The sequence below is a fragment of the Sceloporus undulatus genome, chromosome 4 (assembly GCF_019175285.1).
Source record: "Sceloporus undulatus isolate JIND9_A2432 ecotype Alabama chromosome 4, SceUnd_v1.1, whole genome shotgun sequence".
Lineage (NCBI taxonomy): Eukaryota > Metazoa > Chordata > Lepidosauria > Squamata > Phrynosomatidae > Sceloporus > Sceloporus undulatus.
The window spans coordinates 2,365,471-2,382,365 of record NC_056525.1 but is presented as its reverse complement, the minus strand read 5'-3'; the positions used below and the strand labels follow the sequence as shown (position 1 = coordinate 2,382,365).

Here is a 16,895-nt window from a genome sequence, read left to right as displayed (position 1 = left end):
AGGAGGTTTCTAATGAGGTGAGTAAATTCATAGAATCATAAAGGTAGAAGAGAAACTGAAGGGTCATCTGGCCCAGTGTTTTCACTTGCGCAAAATCGATGAATCCAAAAAGATGTGGAAAAAAAACAGTGTCAAAAAGACGCGGATTAGATTAGTCTAGTGCATGGCCCCCCTCTCCAAATCACTTCAGTGATTTGGTTCAAGTGCAAACCAGGGTTATTTAAACTAGTTCAAAGCGATTTGCAATCCATTTTAAAAGGTAGTGGGAATGAGGCCATCGAGAGCTGGGTATGTTTAGCCTGGAGCCTTCTCAGAGTGAGAGAGAATAATCTTTGTTGGTCCCAGGATGGGTTGAGGAAAGGATGCTGAGAAATCATCAAAGGGACCACAAGGGCCATCTCTTCCAACCCCCTGCCATGCAGGAATACAACTAATGCACTCCCAAGATAAAATTATATTTCTTTCTCCGTCTCTCTGTCTCTCTCTCTCACACACACACATACACAACCATGCAGAGGCCAAAATGCTACATCAGGATTGTGTAGCATAAATCTTTGCATGCAGAGTTATGCTTTTATAGTGCTATGCAGCCCTTGTGCGGAAAGGCAACATTGTGCAACTGAATCCATACCAGAATGTGCAATTGAATTCACAACCAAATGTGCAATGCATGGCAGCATGTGCTTCCATGCACACATACCCAGATGATACCTGTGCAGCTCCACTTCTGCAACTCTGCACCGAGTGTGGGCATTCTGCACTAGGCAAAAATATCCAACTACTTCCATAGTGGAACATATGCAGGTAAGAGACAGCAACAGTGTTTGGGTCACAGAGTGTGGTGAGATCCAACACAGAACAGGAGGAAAGGGCATCAGAACATGCCTTGGAAAAGCTGGTTTCCATCCCATTTCAACCATGAACTTCAGTGGTTTTGCATGTGTTCAATAAGATAAAATGTAGGTGGAAAGAGCAACCATATTGCTAGGGAGCTGCAGGACAAATTTGAGTCCTGTGTTATTTTATGCAGCAATTTACTCATTCATTGCTCATGCATTCCTTGTTAAATTTAAACTGAACCTCTGCAGGAGTTGGAAGACTATTTTGTGAACATAACCTCCTGTGAGTTGCCTGGCTTCTACATGGCATCTTGGGGGCTTTATGTGAATCATCCAATAAAGATCGAGATGTTTAATACTAAGGAACTGGGGAGCCCTGTTTGGACTCGAATTGATGTAAGTATTGCTGGTAAGGTTCCCAGATCTCAGTGCCTGACCCAGAGTCTTTAGTCCTTAGAGAAAGTGGGAGAAAGCTCAAGGTGAGAGCATTGCTTTGAAAATCTCCTAATCCTCAAACACAGGACTGTGTTTTCTTGGAGCAATGCAGGTTCAAGGTGCTTAGGAGTGGCTTCTGTAGACTGTTTTGCTGTCAAAACAGAGCTTGGAAGCCATTAATTGGTGGTTCTTAAAAGCAGGACTTGTAAAAGTGCTAAAAACAGAGATGGGGGAAATGTGCTTCCTGCACCAGTCAAAGCAGATCTTGGAAAACAAGCCAAGCTCTAACATAGCAAGATGTTACGACTATGGTCCAAAACACACTGCAGAAATAATCCCGTATGGAACAGCTTTAACTGCCCTGGCTCAGTGCTAGGGAATCCTGTGAAATGTAGTTTGTTGTGGCACCAGAGCTCTCTGACAGAGAAGGATGAATATCTCACAAAACTACAGCTCCCGGTCTTCCTTAGCCCTGACTCAGGCCAGTTAAAACAGTCTCAAACTGGATTATTTCTGCAGTGGGTTTTGGACCTACATCTGCACTTCAGAATTAATGCGACACCGCTTTAATTGTCATGGCTCCATGTTATGGATTTCTGGGATTTACAAATGTGCAAGAAGTTTAGCCTTCTCCGTCAAAGAGCTCCAGTGCTGCAACAGACTACAGATCCCAGGATTCCATATCATAGAATCATAGAATCGTAGAGTTGGAAGAGACCACTAGGGCCATCCAGTCCAACCCCATTCTTGCCATGCAGGAACTCCCAATCAAAGCATACCCAACAGATGGCCAGCCAGCCTCTGTTTGAAGACCTCCAAGGAAGGAGACTCCACTACACTCCAAGAGAATTTATTCCATTGCCAAACAGCCCTTACTGTCAGGAAGTTCCTCCTAATGTTGAGGTGGAATCTCTTTTCCTGTAGCTTGCATCCATTGTTCCGGGTCCTGTTCTCTGGAGCAGCAGAAAACAAGCTTGCTCCCTCCTCAATATGAAATCCTTTCACATATTTAAACAGGGCTATCATATCACCTCTTAACCTTCTCTTCTCCAGGCTAAACATCCCCAGCTCCCTAAGTCATTCCTCATAGGACATGGTTTCGAGACCTTTCACCATTTTAGTTGCCCTCCTTTGGACACGCTCCAGTTTCTCAATGCCCTTTTTGAATTGAGGTGCCCAGAACTGGACACCATATTCCAGGTGGGGCCTGGCCAAAGCAGAATAGAGTGACCCTGTTACTTCTCTTGATCTCTAGACACTATACTTTCATTGATGCAGCCTAGAATAGCATTGGCCTTGTTAGCTGCCGCTTCACACTGTTAACTCATGTTCAACTTGTGGTCTACTTGGACTCCTAGATCCCTTTCACATGTACTTTCATTCAGCCAGGTCTCCCCCATAATCCTATATCTGTGCATTTTATTTTTCTGCCCTAAGTGCAGTACCTCACATTTCTCCGTGTTGAATTTCATTTTGTTAGCTTTGGCCCAGCTTTCAAGTCTATTCAGGTCATATCCTTGAGCCATGGCAGTTAAAGTGGTGTCCAACTGCATTAATTCTGCAATGCGGTAGCAGCCTGTTTCAGAATGCAACTCCTCCAAAGCCTACTTTAGAAGCCAGAAGAAGAAATTGGGTGAAGAATCTGGCATCTAAACTAGATTATGTAGGAATCGCATCCCACAACATAGGCTGCTGCCACATTGCAGAATTAATGCAGTTGGACACCACTTTCACTGCTATGGCTCAGTGCTATGGAATCCTGGGATTTGTAGTCTGTTGTGGCACCGGAGCTCTCTGACAGAGAAAGGGCCCATCAGCACCTTTTAGTGAATGGAGGAATTCATCCCTTTTTTCTTTTTTGGCAGGTCTATTCTTTTCCAGCGGATGCTTCTGTTCTTGACAGCAAGCTCAAGGTCTCTTTGACTCTGAACAGGTAAAACTCCTTGAAACTTCGGTCGAGATTCTTTGTCTTTTGCAACCTTTTGCAACAAGGACAGGGTGACCAGAGGTCCTCCTTTTCCAGGATGTGTCCTACATTTCTATCCAGGGGAAGTCCGAAACGTCCTTTGTGGCTGAGAAGCACAGTGCAAAATGTTGAAAGGGGTTTTCTCTTAATTTCAAATAAAGTCCTAAAGGTTGGAAGTGGCCCAAGGACCACACTTAGCCCAGCCACCTTTTGCCATGTATAGTTGACTGGAATAAGATGCCAAGCAGCCTCTAATGAGCCATTTCTGTGTTTTCAGTGGATTTCTGGACATGTACAACGAACACGTAAGTTCTTCTGTGTCTCTGAACCCATACGCAGCAACATGTCGGGATTAATTTATGGAGTTTTGCTTATAGTGCCTTCCTATCTCTGTGTCAGAAATATTGTTCCCTAGTCCCATCTCCATGGTATCTCATTATATATGTGCAAACATTCCAACTTCTTTTTTCCTTCAAAATCCAAAATACTTCTGGTTCCAAGCATTTTGGATAAGGGAAGCTCAACCTGTATACAGTATGCTGACCGACCAAAAAGATGGCACTTTGCATGACACTTTTGCAACTGTGCACTGCTTTTTTTCCAACTTGGCACCATCTTTCCATTCAGTCTGTGTACTGTATAGCAGAGAAGTCATTTGTGGTGCAGCACTGGACAGGTATTCATATTTATATTTGTGCTTAGACAGTAATACAATATAATATAATATAATATAATATAATATACAGTAATATGAAGTGTTCTGCACTTCAGTGGTCTCAGCCTTTTGGCAGTGCATTAGCCCCTCACCTGTAGAATAAGCAGGGGACTGCTGGATTATTATTATTATTATGTTTATGTTTATTTGTTTAGCGCCATAGGCTTTACATAGCGCTTCACAAAGGAGAGAAGACAATGATCCAAATGGATATGCAATCTTGTCAAGTACAATCATGATTTATTATTATTATTATTATTATTATTATTATTATTATTATTATTTACACCCCACTCTTCGGCCAAAAGGCTATCAGGGCAGCTTACAAATTATTAATTAGACTTTTCCCTGCCCTGAACTTAGGACCTTAAAGGCCAAATCAGATAATATGTTTGCTATGGCCTGAATCCTGTCGGTTAGCCCTGGGTAGAGTCGACCCACCTTAAGCTAAGTTAGGTATTTATCAGACAACGGAAATTGGAAGTATAATCCAATGGCAATCCAAACACAATTATGGGGTTTAACGTTATTGCATGATAGACTACCACACGCAATTTTGGGCAATGGGAAGTCAGTCTGAATGCAATCATGGGGTTTCACGTTATTGCGTGAGAGGTGATCACACGCAATTTCGGGCAATAGCAAGCTATTTCTGGGCAATGGGAAGTCAGTTCGAATGCAATTCGAATTCATGTAAATTTGCTGAACTAGCGTATTCACGTAAATGCGTTCTGACTCACTTTCTTTTCATCTGAAATTAAGAGAAATTCCTCCCATGTGATAAGCTCCAAAGACATTTGGAGTGGAGTCCATCTAGCCCAATACAGTGGTACCCCAGGATACGAATGCGCCGCCTTACGAAATTTCCGGGTTACGAAAAAAATCCATTTAAAAAAACTGTTCCGGGTTACGAAGGTTATTTCGGGTTACAAAAAAATTTTTGGTGCTTTTCGGCGCTATTTCACACGAAATCGCGGCTTTTCCCCATTAGCGCCTATGGGTTTTTCGGCTTGCAAAGTATTCCGGGTTACGAAAGCGACGGCGGAACGAATTAATTTCGTAACCCGGGGTACCACTGTATTGTCAGCTCTGACTGTCATCCTCAGTTCTCTGGGCTTTCAGACGTTATTCTGCCTTCGCCTTACTCACATGGAGTCTCTGATCTCCACTGTTGGGAAGTTGAGATTTTGGTTCCTGTGGTTCTCCTTTGATTTGCCAGTGCCTTTTCTTCTAGGCAGAGGATCCTTTTGAGCTAGGGGAGATGCTGGAGAAAGAGCTGGATGCGGAGAGTCCTCTTGAACTGCTGGGTAAGAATTATTGGTGTGTGTGTGTGTGTGGCAAAAGGAGGGCATTGCCCCCAGAATAGGAATCATAGGATCATAGAGGTGGAAGAGACCCCCCCCCCCCGGGCCATCCATTCCAACCTCCTTCTGCAATGCAGGGAATCATAGAATCATAGAGTTGGAAGAGACTCCAAGGGCCATCCAGTCCAATCTCCTGCCATGCAGGAACTCTTAATCAAAGTATCCCCAACAGATGCTATACAGCCTCTGTTTAAAGACCTGCAAAGAAGGGGATTCCACCACTCTCCCATAGAACATCTTCCACTGTCAAACAGTGCTTACTGTCAAGAAGTCCCTCCTAATGTTGAGCTGGAATCTCTTTTCCTGTAGCTTGAATCCATTGTTCTATGTTCTAGTCCAGGGGTAGGCAACCTGCGGCCCGTGGGCCGGATGCGGCCCGGCGAGGCCTTGGGACCGGCCCCAGCCCAGTCCTGCCGCCAATTGCCGCTGGGGCCTTTGGCCTCTCACGCAAGGGAGCATGGTGGGGCAATTGTCTATAGAAGCCTCAGAAACATGCATTTATCTTAACATTTTTTAAAAAATTAGCAAATTTTTTCGTGTGTCCTCCATTTTTTAAAAAAGTGTCCTCCATTTGAAAAATTTTTCCTACATCAGTCCCGGTTTATTTATTTATTTAATTTTTTAAAAAAATTATTTAATTATTTATTTTTTGGCTTCGGCCTCCCAGTTGTCTGAGGGACAGCAACCCGGCCCCCGGCTCAAAAAGGTTGCCTACCTCTGTTCTAGTCTCTGGAGCAGCAGGAAAAAAGTTTACTCCATTCTCAAACTTAAGACCATCCTGTTCAGGGCAGCGTTCCCAGGCATTGCATAATTGTCGCTTGCTATCTGATGTTCTTTTGTTGTCTGTTTTATTCAATCATTTCCTGTATTGCTATGTATTTTATATATATTATCCATTAGAAAGGCCCCTTCACCACCACGTCCCTTCTCCTTTTGTGTCGTGTCTTTTAGATTGTAACCTGAGGGTAGGGAACCGTCCAATTAAAAATATGTATGTACAGCTCTGGTAAATTTACAGCGCTTATAAATAAGGATAATAATAAATAATAATAATAATAATAATAATAATAATAATAATAATAATAATATGACACTCCTTCAAATACTTAAACAGGGCTATCATATCACCCCTTAAGCATCTCTTCTCCAGGCTAAACATACCCAGCTCCCCAAGTCTTTCCTCATAGGGCATGGTTTCCAGACCCTTCACCATTTTGGTGTCCTTCCTTTGGACATGCTACAGTTTGTCAACATCATTCTTGAATTGTGGAGCCCAGAACTGGATACAGGATTATTCCAGGTGAGGCCTGACCAAAGCAGAATAGAGTGGCACTATTACAGTGCACCCGCGCTGCATATGCGTTTTTCACCATACGCTGAAAGCCACACCAGAAAAGACCCTTGCATGCCCTGGAAGAAGTAATGGGGCGGAATGGATCCTCGCATAAGGGGAGGGCCCACTGTACTTCCCTTGATCTAGACACTATACTTTTATTGATGCAGCCTAAAATCGCATTGGTCTTGTTAGCTGCCCCATCGCACTCCTGACTCATGTTCAGTTGGACTCCTAGATCCCTTTCACACGTATAAGTCTCCTTTAGTCAGGTGTCCCCCATAGTCCTATATCTATGCATTTCGTTTTTCCGTCCTAAGTGCAGTACCTTACATTTCTCTGTATTGAAATTCATTTTGTTAGCTTTGGCCCAGCTTTCCAATCTATTAAGGTCGTTTTGAATTTTCATCCTCTCCTCTGGGTTATTAGTTACTCCTCCTAATTTGGTGTCATCTGCAAATCTGATAAGTATTTATCAAATAAGGTAGGCACCATGCAAGCCATTCCTGTAACGTATGGTCATCCAGCATCTATTTAAAAACATCCTCCAAAGAAGGAGTCTCCAACACTCTCTGAGGCATGAGGTTGGACTCAATGGGCCCCTGAGTCCCAGTCCCATCATTCTATGAAATTCTACTCCAGGAAAAGAGTCCAGAGTCCAGAGTCCACTTCAATTTTCTTTTGGGCCTTAATCTGAACCGGGGTCTACCTTATGCCACCTACTGGCTTCTCCTGCAAACTTGGTTTGAGTGCAAACTGAACTGGTTTAAAGTTACCCCTTCCACTAGTAGTTTGGTTAAGTTCTCTGTCACCCCCTTGTGGCAAAACAGGAGTACTGCTTTTACAAAGATGCAGAAATAGAAACAAAAATCCACCAAACAGTGATACCTTTATTGACTAACTGAAATGCACAGTATATTTGTTGCAAGCTTTCGAAGCTCCATGGGCGTCTTCATCAAGCATGAGGTTACATACCAAACAGGAGACAAATTGGAGATGCTAGTAAGATGCCTGCATTTTGTTGTTTCTGTCCTTAGTTAAGATGGTATGGGGAGGGTATCTTTAGCAGGCTGGCCTTCTAGCCATGCAGCAATTGGACAAAGTCCAGGAAATGTAAAGTCCATTTGCATATCAACAAGGACTCCTCTTTTGCAATCCAATATGCCCAGTCCAATATGTCTCCATTTGTGTAAGGCCACAGACCTCTTTGTTGGCCTACAGGAATGGAGACATCGCATAATTGTCGCTTACTATCTGATGTTCTGTTGTTGGCTGTTTATCGATCCATTTCCTGTATTGCTATGTACTGTATATGCATTATCCTACTTGTGAGTATGTATTTTCCCTGGATAATGATTAACCTTCCATTTTGAAGCCAAGCCCTCCCTTCAGTCCATCTGCCTTGGTCCAGGCCTCGGAGGTTGAGAGGAACTGCTGGACCTCTTACCCTTTCCCTCCACCACCCTCTTCTCCTTCTGTGTCATGTCTTTTTAGATTGTAAGCCTGAGGGCAGGGAACCGTCTAACTAAAAGGATTGCATGTACAGCGCTGTGTAAATTTACAGCGCTTCATAAATAAAGGTTAATAATAATAATAATAATAAATATTGGAGACATATTGTCTCTAATGACCTGGATGACCCTGCACTGTGACCAGTTTAACCTTCCAATTTTCCCCATGGGATAAGGTCCTCCATGTGATAAACTCCATGCAGTTTGGGAGCAAGGATTGCCCCCAAATCAAGCAGGGCTTGGGGAGATTGCCAGAGAGCTATGTGGGCCATGGAATTGGGTTTTGTGGGCTGCAAGTGGCTTATGGGACATACTTTTCCCACCCTGCATTTTCCCAAATGCATGCATCAGTCCTGTGTTCTTTCCTTCCAGAGAGCCTACACCAGGAGTTCCCATTGCCACTGGCAGCAGGCATTGATGGCACGATGGTGGAAACAAGGATTCAGCAGGATGAGGTGAGTCCTTGGCAGTCCCCAGGGTTTGGGTTGCAGGCTTTGGTCTATATATCCCTTAGGTCCAAAGTCTGGCTTACTTTTCGGGAGGAACAAGAGCATTACAGTTCAGATCTGGAAGCAAAGTATGGTGTGGTCATAGAATCATAGACACATACTGTAGGACTTTTTCACACGGAGGAATGTATCACCGTCCCAAATGAAAAAGAAGGGGGGGAATCTAAAAAAGCAAGAAATTACGTAGTAGCTTATCACACGCACAGATCACATAGAATCATAGAATCATAGAGTTGGAAGAGACCACTAGGGCCATCCAGTCCAACCCCCTGCCATGCAGGAAATCCAAATCAAAGCATCCCCAGCATGTGGCCATCTAGCCTCTGCTTAAAGACCTCCAAGGAAGGAGTGTGTTCCACTGTCGAACAGCCCTTACTGAGTACATACCTATTGGCTTCTTGATTTCAAACTAGCGTGTTTGCGCATGGATCCCATGGTCGACAGTTATACCATGGCCGAAGTGGAGATGCATTTCATACAAACGCAAATGCGAATTGACTGTGAATTCGCAGTGGAAAAGAATTTATAAATTCGATATTTTTCTGAATTCAGCTATTCCTGGGAAGTCTCACGATTGCATTTGGATTGCCTTCCGTTTGCATGTGATGTCGTTTGAAAATCCTTTGTGAAATTACATGAAATACCTTGGATGATCCCAGATTAACCTTCAGTTAACTTTCCAATTTTCCCTGTGTGATAAAGTCCATAGAGGTAGTATAGGACATTTTATGCCAAGGCAAAGAGGCGGTCAGAGGTGCATGGCTGATGGGGAGGCAGAATTTGGGGATACAGTTGGGGGGGCTAGGTGTGATCAAATAGAGGGAGCTCTGAAATCCATGGGAGTCCATGAAATCATTGATGGACAATGTGTGGACATAGGAAAGGAAAGTGCCAGAGTTGTTTGAACATTGGACACCATTGGGCACTGGAGACCAGGGTTCAAATCCTCGTTCAGCCATGGAAGCCTGCTGGGTGATTTTGGGCAAGTTATTCTCTCTCAGCCTCAGGGGAAGGCAAAGGCAAGCCTCCTCTGAAGAAACCTGGCCATGAAAACTCTAGGATAATGTTGCTATAAGTCTGAGTTGGCTTGAAGGCACACAACAATGAAGTCTGCAACATAAAGCCTGGCTTGTAGTTTGAGGCTCGGTAGTATGTAATGTGTAAGGAGACAGCGTGGTCTAGTGGTTTGAGTGTTGAATGGGGACTCTGGGAGGCCACAGTTCGAATCCTCGCTCAGTTGTGGACACTAGCCGGATAATTCACACACTCTCAGCCTTAGAGGAAGGCAATAGCAAACTCCACTGAATAAATCTGGGCAAGAAAGCCCTGCGGGAGGGATGGCATAAATGGGAATTGACTTGAAGGTGTTGGGCAAGTAGCACATAACAACAAAGTTTGTAGTGTGGCCAGGTTTGTTTGATGCCCAGCAGTTCATAGTGGGTAAAGAAACCAATGTGGCATACTGGTTTGAATGTTGGACTACAACTGTGGAGACCAGGGTTGATTCCCAGCTTGGCCACGAAACCCACTGGGCCATGAAACCTTGGTCAAGTCACATGCTCTCAGCCTCAGGGGAAGGCAATGGCAAACCTCCTCTGAACAAACTTTGCCAAGAAAACCCCATAAGAGGTTCACTTTGGGGTTGCCATAAGTCAGAGATGACTTGAAGGCACACAACAACAACAACGAGACAGTATGGTGCCTAGGGTTGCTAGAGTGAAAAGTGGCAAGGGTTCCTATACCTTTAATGGCTGTGGAGAAGAGGGAATGTTGGTGCATGTTGCTTGCCATGCAACCAGGTAGCAAGCGGCACCTGCTGAGATTTCTTCTTCTCCACAACCATTAAAGATCCAGGAGTTGTTCCCAGTTCCCAGTTGTTTCTTGGAGTTGTTCCCAGCATCAGTCTGGCGATGTTCAATGCAGTGGTTTGAGTGTTGGACTAGGGCCTCATTCCCACTTACAAATGAATCGGTTTAGAATCTGAATCGATGGATTGATTCAACATCGAAACGCGGTTCACACTATATTTGCGCCGATCTCATTTTCTGGCATTAAAATAATCCATCGACGTATGAAATGATTCTATTTAAACTGTTTCCTGAGGTAGATAATCCACTTGTGGTTCACATTGACTAATGAATCGGTTTAAATAGAGTAATTTCCAGCAGGCTATGGAATCGCATTTACGTACTTCTACCAATGCGCTGATCCAAGAGATTAGGAGGGTAGGAGGGTGGGCGGACACAGGTTATCATTTCCACTTTACTGCACCATAAAAAGTGTCCACCTGGTGATCTCTTAACAGGTCATAATAAATCAATTCCGATCCACATCTGACGCACACTTGTGTGGAAGCAATTTTTAAATTCCATTAGTGAAATTGAATCCAATCCATATCTAATTCATACTTGCATTGAATGGATTTAGTAAAAAAAGACGCTGAAAAAATCATCATCAAAAAGACGTGGGTTAAATGGGTCTAGTGTATGCTCCCCCCTCTCCAAACCGCTTCAGCGATTCAGTTGAAGTGTGAACCAGGGTCATTTCAACTGATTCAATTGGTTTCCTAACCTGTTTAAAACACAGTGGGAATGAGGGCTAGGACTCTGTGAGGTCAGGGTTCGAATCTCCTCCCAGCCATAGAAACACACTGGGCGACTTTGGGCAAGTCACACTCTCTCATTAGCCTCAAAGGAAGGCAAGGGCAAAGCTCCTTTGACTAAATCTTGCTAAAAACAGCCCTCTGGGGTCAACTGGAAGGCACAAAGCAACAACAACAAAGTAAAGCAAAGTTTGGATTTGGTAAGAGAGAGACGAGAAAAGAGAGGGAAACTGCTCTTCTAAACTGGAAAGCATAAATAATAATTACTGCTAATAATAATTTGTTTTATTTATATACCGCTATTCCAAAGATCATAGCGGTGAACAGCAAGTAAGCTAATTAGCAAGTAAGCTAATTTGCCCCCAACAGTCTGGGTACTCATTTTAGCTCCCTCCTCGGAAGGATGCAAGCCTGAGTTGAGCTTGGGCCCTTTTGCTGGTCTTGAACTCACAACCTTGTGGTTTTGAGTGAATGGCTGCAGTACAGGCATTTAACCACTGCGCCACCCGGGGAGCGGGGCCGCTCGAGCCGTGATTGGCTCTGGGGGGCGACCACAGGTGGGACTTCCGCCCGCGCTGCTGGGACTACAGGTCCCAGCAGACACCGCGGGAGGAAGTGCCCGCCGATTGGGCGGCGTCATCGGGTGGCGCCGCCCGTGATTGGAGGAAAGGCCAGGAGGCGGGCTTTGCAGCCCTTTCCAGGCCTCCCATTGGTTGGTGGGCCTATATAAGGCCCATGAGGCGCCAGGGCGGGTGCCATTGCAAAGGAGCTCACCCACCCACCCTCCCTATGTGGGTTGGGCTATTGTCACAACTTTGTGGGGCGGTTGCATAGGTCTTGGATCTGGTGGACGTGGTTTCCAGGGCTGTGTAGCACTGGATCGGGAGTCCATCCGGACACGGGGGTACTGCAAGCGAGGCGGTGTTGCCATTGCGGGGGCATCATCAACACAGCGTCCCCAGTGGCAAGGGATAGTTATGTGTTGATGCACATCTGCTGAGATGTGATCAATCGCTTGGGTGACCGTTGGAACAGGAGCGTAAAAGAAAATCCCTTGCCATCCCGAAGCTTGGCTGTGACCAAGCACTGTGGTTCATCCACTCAGCACTGGGCTGATGGATGACAGATCCAGACCTCATGCATTGGAGCCAACCCTACCTTATGAGTTTATTGCTATACCTTTTGTTATGCTAATAAAGTTGTGGCCTTTCCTCCAATATGTGCTGTTCTCTATTTGTCCGCGGCAGCATCCCTCTTAGGCAAAAGGAACAATTCAGTGAAAAGAGGAAGAGGAACAACTGAAGAGAGAAATAAGAGATCAGAAAAGTAGTTGCTGTTGGCTATGGAAGGGGAACTTTCTTTGGAAGCCATGGCTGATAGGAAGCATACCTTCCACCTGCCCAGATTTGGCAGGGACAGTCCCCACTGATCCTCTGCAATCCTACTCCTTTGGCTGCTTTTAAAATGTCCCCGTTTCTCTCTCCTCCCTCCACTTTCCCCCTTTGTCCTCACCTTCCTTCAATTGCAGCAAACTGAGCCCAAAGTGTAAAAGGAGTTTGCATTCAATTAATTCATCAAAGAGGAAAGAAAGGAAGCAGCAGAGTCTTGCTTTTCCTAGTAGACTCGGGCAAAGGCATTAATAACATTTACTTACCATCGTGGCCAGACTCTGATGTTGCTTTTATGTTTGTTTTATTAGCTTTTAGATTTGCAAAGAATTGTGTTTAGAATAGATTTGTATTTTTGTCAGTGAAATGTGTTTATTTTTTGTAAATAATGTTTCTTTTGACTGCTACTACTACTACTAATAATAATAATAAAGAAAATCTTTTTGCCATCGCGCTTTAAGGACAGGACAAAGATGAGATATTTCCTGCCTGATAATCTCCAGTGCTTTGGAAACAAGGATGCATGAGAGAAATTCCCACTCCAAGCACTGGAGAGGCGTAATTTGAACTTTCTTTTCCTCTTTCCTGCAGGGATACCTTTTGGTATCTATAATCTCAAGATGAGAGTCAAACTGCATGGCACATGGCATGGCCACTCCTCAAACCACATGGCCTCTTCACATCATTTTTGGGCTCCCCTTCTTCTGTTGCACCAGAGCTCTGGCTGGAGAAAACCCAGGGCCAATGGAGATGGAATTTGCCACAGCCTTTCACCTTGGAACAATAAGCATCTCTCTAGCAAAAGTGGCACATTGGAATTAATGCTGCCTTCACCTTGGAGACTTTTTAAACAAAACAGATAAATGGAGGGCCGGTTTGAATGAAAGAGAGCTTAGCCCACTTATTTTGCAACAACTGTTGGATCAAAGTACTCAATAAAAATAGATGCTTTCTAAAATGCAAACTCGAACCCAGCTTTTCAGCTCTATTGGTCTGAAGGTGTTTATACATGCTACACTGGGGGGGGGGGGGATAAAAACAGAATAAAGGAAGGAAGGAGGAACTTCTTTCTTTCATGTAGAACTCAGAGACATCGCTCTGTCAGTTTAGAATATAGAATAAAGGAATAAAGGATAAAGGGAGGCTGGGAAAATTTCTTTCTTTGGTGTAGAAGTTGTAGCATTAGCTTTTGTAGGTTGCATCCACACTACAGAAATGAATCTAGTTTAGCATCACTTTAATTGCCATGGCTCAGTGCTATGGAATGCTGGGAATTGTAGCTAGTTGTGGCATCAGAGTTCTGTGACAAAGAAGCCTAAACATCTCACAAAACTACAAACATCTCACAAACCTATACATGGCTTAAAGTGGAGACAAACTGCATTATTTCTGTTGTGTAGATGGACTGGAGAGGATTATTTCCAAAGGAGAACTTTCCAAATTGGAAAATGGAGCCCCAAACTCTCTCCAGAATATTTGGCCAGAATGTCCTTCCTGCTGCCTCTGCCAAATCTAGCAATCCTCCTCCTGCCCACTGAGTAATCCCAGTGTCAACTGAATGGGGTGTGACTCCACTCTGGCCAGCAATGGAGTGACCGGGACATGATGCAGGGCAGGATCTGGGATTCAGCTCCTGTTTACTTGGGATTGAGCTTCACTGACCCCAACAGGACCGATTTGGGACTAATGGCGGGTTAGGATTTGGCCGTAGGGTTTTAATTGGAAGGATTACGCCCAAGATTATGATGAAGGTCTTCTCTAATTGTCTAGGCTTTTCTATAGACAAATATCCAATAGCTGGAATCTTTGTTAGAATAACAGGAAGTGTAAAGGACAGACCAAAGAAAGTATGCAAAGGGGTCTTGCAGCACCTTTGAAAATAACCGAGCAAAAAAAGCTGTAGCATCAGCTTTCGTAGACTGGTCTACTTCTTTAGATGTCTATGGCTGTATCCACACTGCAGAAATAATCCAGTTTGACACCACTTTAGCTGCCAAGGCTCAATGCTATCGAATTCTGAGATTTCATAGAATCAGAATCCTAGAGCTGGAAGAGACCGCAAGGACCATCCAGTCCAACCTCATTCTGCCATGCAGGAAGTTTCAATCAAAGCACCCCCAAAAGATGGCCATCCAGTTTAAAGATCTCCAAAGAAAGAGATTCCATCACTCTCCAAGGAAGTGTCTCCCACTGTCAAACAGCTCTGACTGTCAGGAAGTACTTCTTAATGTTGAATCAATTTTCCTGTAGCTTGAATCCATTGTTCCAGGTCCTTTTCTCTGGAGCAGCAGAAAACAAGCTTGCTCCATGCTCAATATGACATCCCTTCATATACTTAAACAAGACTAACATATCACCTCTTAACCATCTCTTCTCCAGGCCAAACATCCTCAGCTCCCTAAGTCTTTTAAAGCATGGTTTCCAAACCCTTCACCATTTTAGTCACCCTCCTTTGGACACATGGCTCCAGTTTCTCAATGTCCTTTTTGAATTGTGGTGCCCAGAACTGGACACAATATTCCCAATGGGGCCTGACCAAAGCAGAATAGAAGGGCACTATTGCTTCCCTTGATCTAGACACTATACTTCTATTGATACAGCCTAGAACTGCATTGGCCTGGAATCCAGGAACACACCCAAGCTGTGAACCTGCATGTTCACGTGGTTGTGTAACCCCATCTATCACAGACTGAGTCCCTGTGCCCTGATCTGCCTTCCAACTGACCAAGAGCAACTCTGATTTGTCTAGACTGAGCTTCAGTTTCCCTCCCTTCATTCATTCCATTTTTATGGAGGCCAGTAGAACCTTGTACAGTGGAACCTCACCTTACGCAAGGGATCCATTCCACCCCCCCCCCCATGCTTGGGCCCTATTCAGGTGAATGGGGGTTGTGCATGTGGTGGCGCAGCAGCACAGCAGCACGGCGGCATGGCGGCGTGCACCACAGGCACAAGTCCCATTCATCTGAATGGGATGTGCCACCCCTTGTGCCTCCTTGTGCCCCGCATGCTCAAAGCCACATATAATACGGGCATACTGTATTACATTGGTGATAAACATGTTCTGGGCCAAAGTATGGCACCTGGCATAGTACTACCATGATACTAATCCTCACTTGGTATTGGTATTGTGGAAAAGTGACACCCAGGTTCTGTGCAGCTATCTATCTTTACTCCAGTAATAGATATGGCGCTTCCCTGGCTGTTGTATTTTAACCACTTCATAAAAAGGCACAACGCATTAGAAAAGATAATAATGCTAGAAAAGCTAGAGGAAAGGGAAAAGATAGGAAGGCCCCATGCCAGATGGACAAGACTCAGCCAGGGAGGTCACAACTATAAATTTGCAGGACCTGAGCAGAGCAGTGGATGACAGAGGGGACTTGGAGGTGTCTCATTCGTACAGTCACTATGAGTCAGGGTTGACTTGAGGATAGTTAACAACTAGTACTACTACGTCCTCAGCGCATACATTCCAACTTCCAAGTCCCATCCAAGATGCCAGCCACAGATGCTGGCAAAACATCAGGAATAAACTCTTCTAGAACATGGCCACATAGCCCAAAAACCCCACAAAAATCCATTGTCTAGATCCTCCAGTACAATTCTATCTCATGCTTGGGCCAAAAACTGACTGCAGAATAACACTGGAAGACCTAATATGTATAGAGAGATTTTGTAGCCCCTTTGAGACTAACTGGAAAAAAGTAAAAAAAGAAAGAAGCTTGTAGCATGAGCTTTGATAAACTTTAGTCTACTTCTTCGGATGCTTATGGCCTAGGTCCTCTGGTACAATTCTATGCTATGCTTAGGTCAGATGCTGCCCATAGAATCACACTAGAGGACCTAGAAATGCCAACACAGAACTTATTATTTTCAGACGCAGATAAGTGAAACCACAGATAACAAATTCATGGATATGGGGGCCATACTATATTGTGGCAACGGAAAATATGTTCTCACCAAGTGAAGATCCTTGTTGTTGGGTGCCTTCAAGTCACGTCCGACTTACAGTGTTCCTAAGATGAACCCTATCATGGGGTTTTCTTGGAAAGTTTCTTCAGAGGAGGTTTTGCCATTGCCATCCTCTGAGGCTGAGAGAGTGGGACTTGCCCAAGGTCACCCATTGGGTTTCATAGCTGAGATGGAATTTGAACCCTAGTCTCCAGAGTCCTAGTCCAAAGCTACCACTACACTGCACTAAAGATCCTAACTGAGATTCAGTTAAATTAA

The 16,895-nt window shown here is 44.4% G+C and overlaps 1 long non-coding RNA gene across 2 annotated transcripts; it reads left to right on the top strand.

The window, feature by feature from the left end:
* Nucleotides 1-3,057: 3,057 nt before the first annotated feature.
* Nucleotides 3,058-13,554, top strand: LOC121927569. Of its 2 annotated transcripts, none has more exons than XR_006103270.1 (4): nt 3,058-3,207; nt 5,190-5,262; nt 8,536-8,618; nt 13,254-13,554. It is a non-coding gene; the product is annotated as an uncharacterized LOC121927569 (long non-coding RNA). The 2 variants fall into 2 exon arrangements; XR_006103271.1 differs by lacking the exon at nt 3,058-3,207 and adding an exon at nt 3,518-3,545.
* The last annotated feature ends 3,341 nt before the right edge of the window (nt 13,555-16,895 follow it).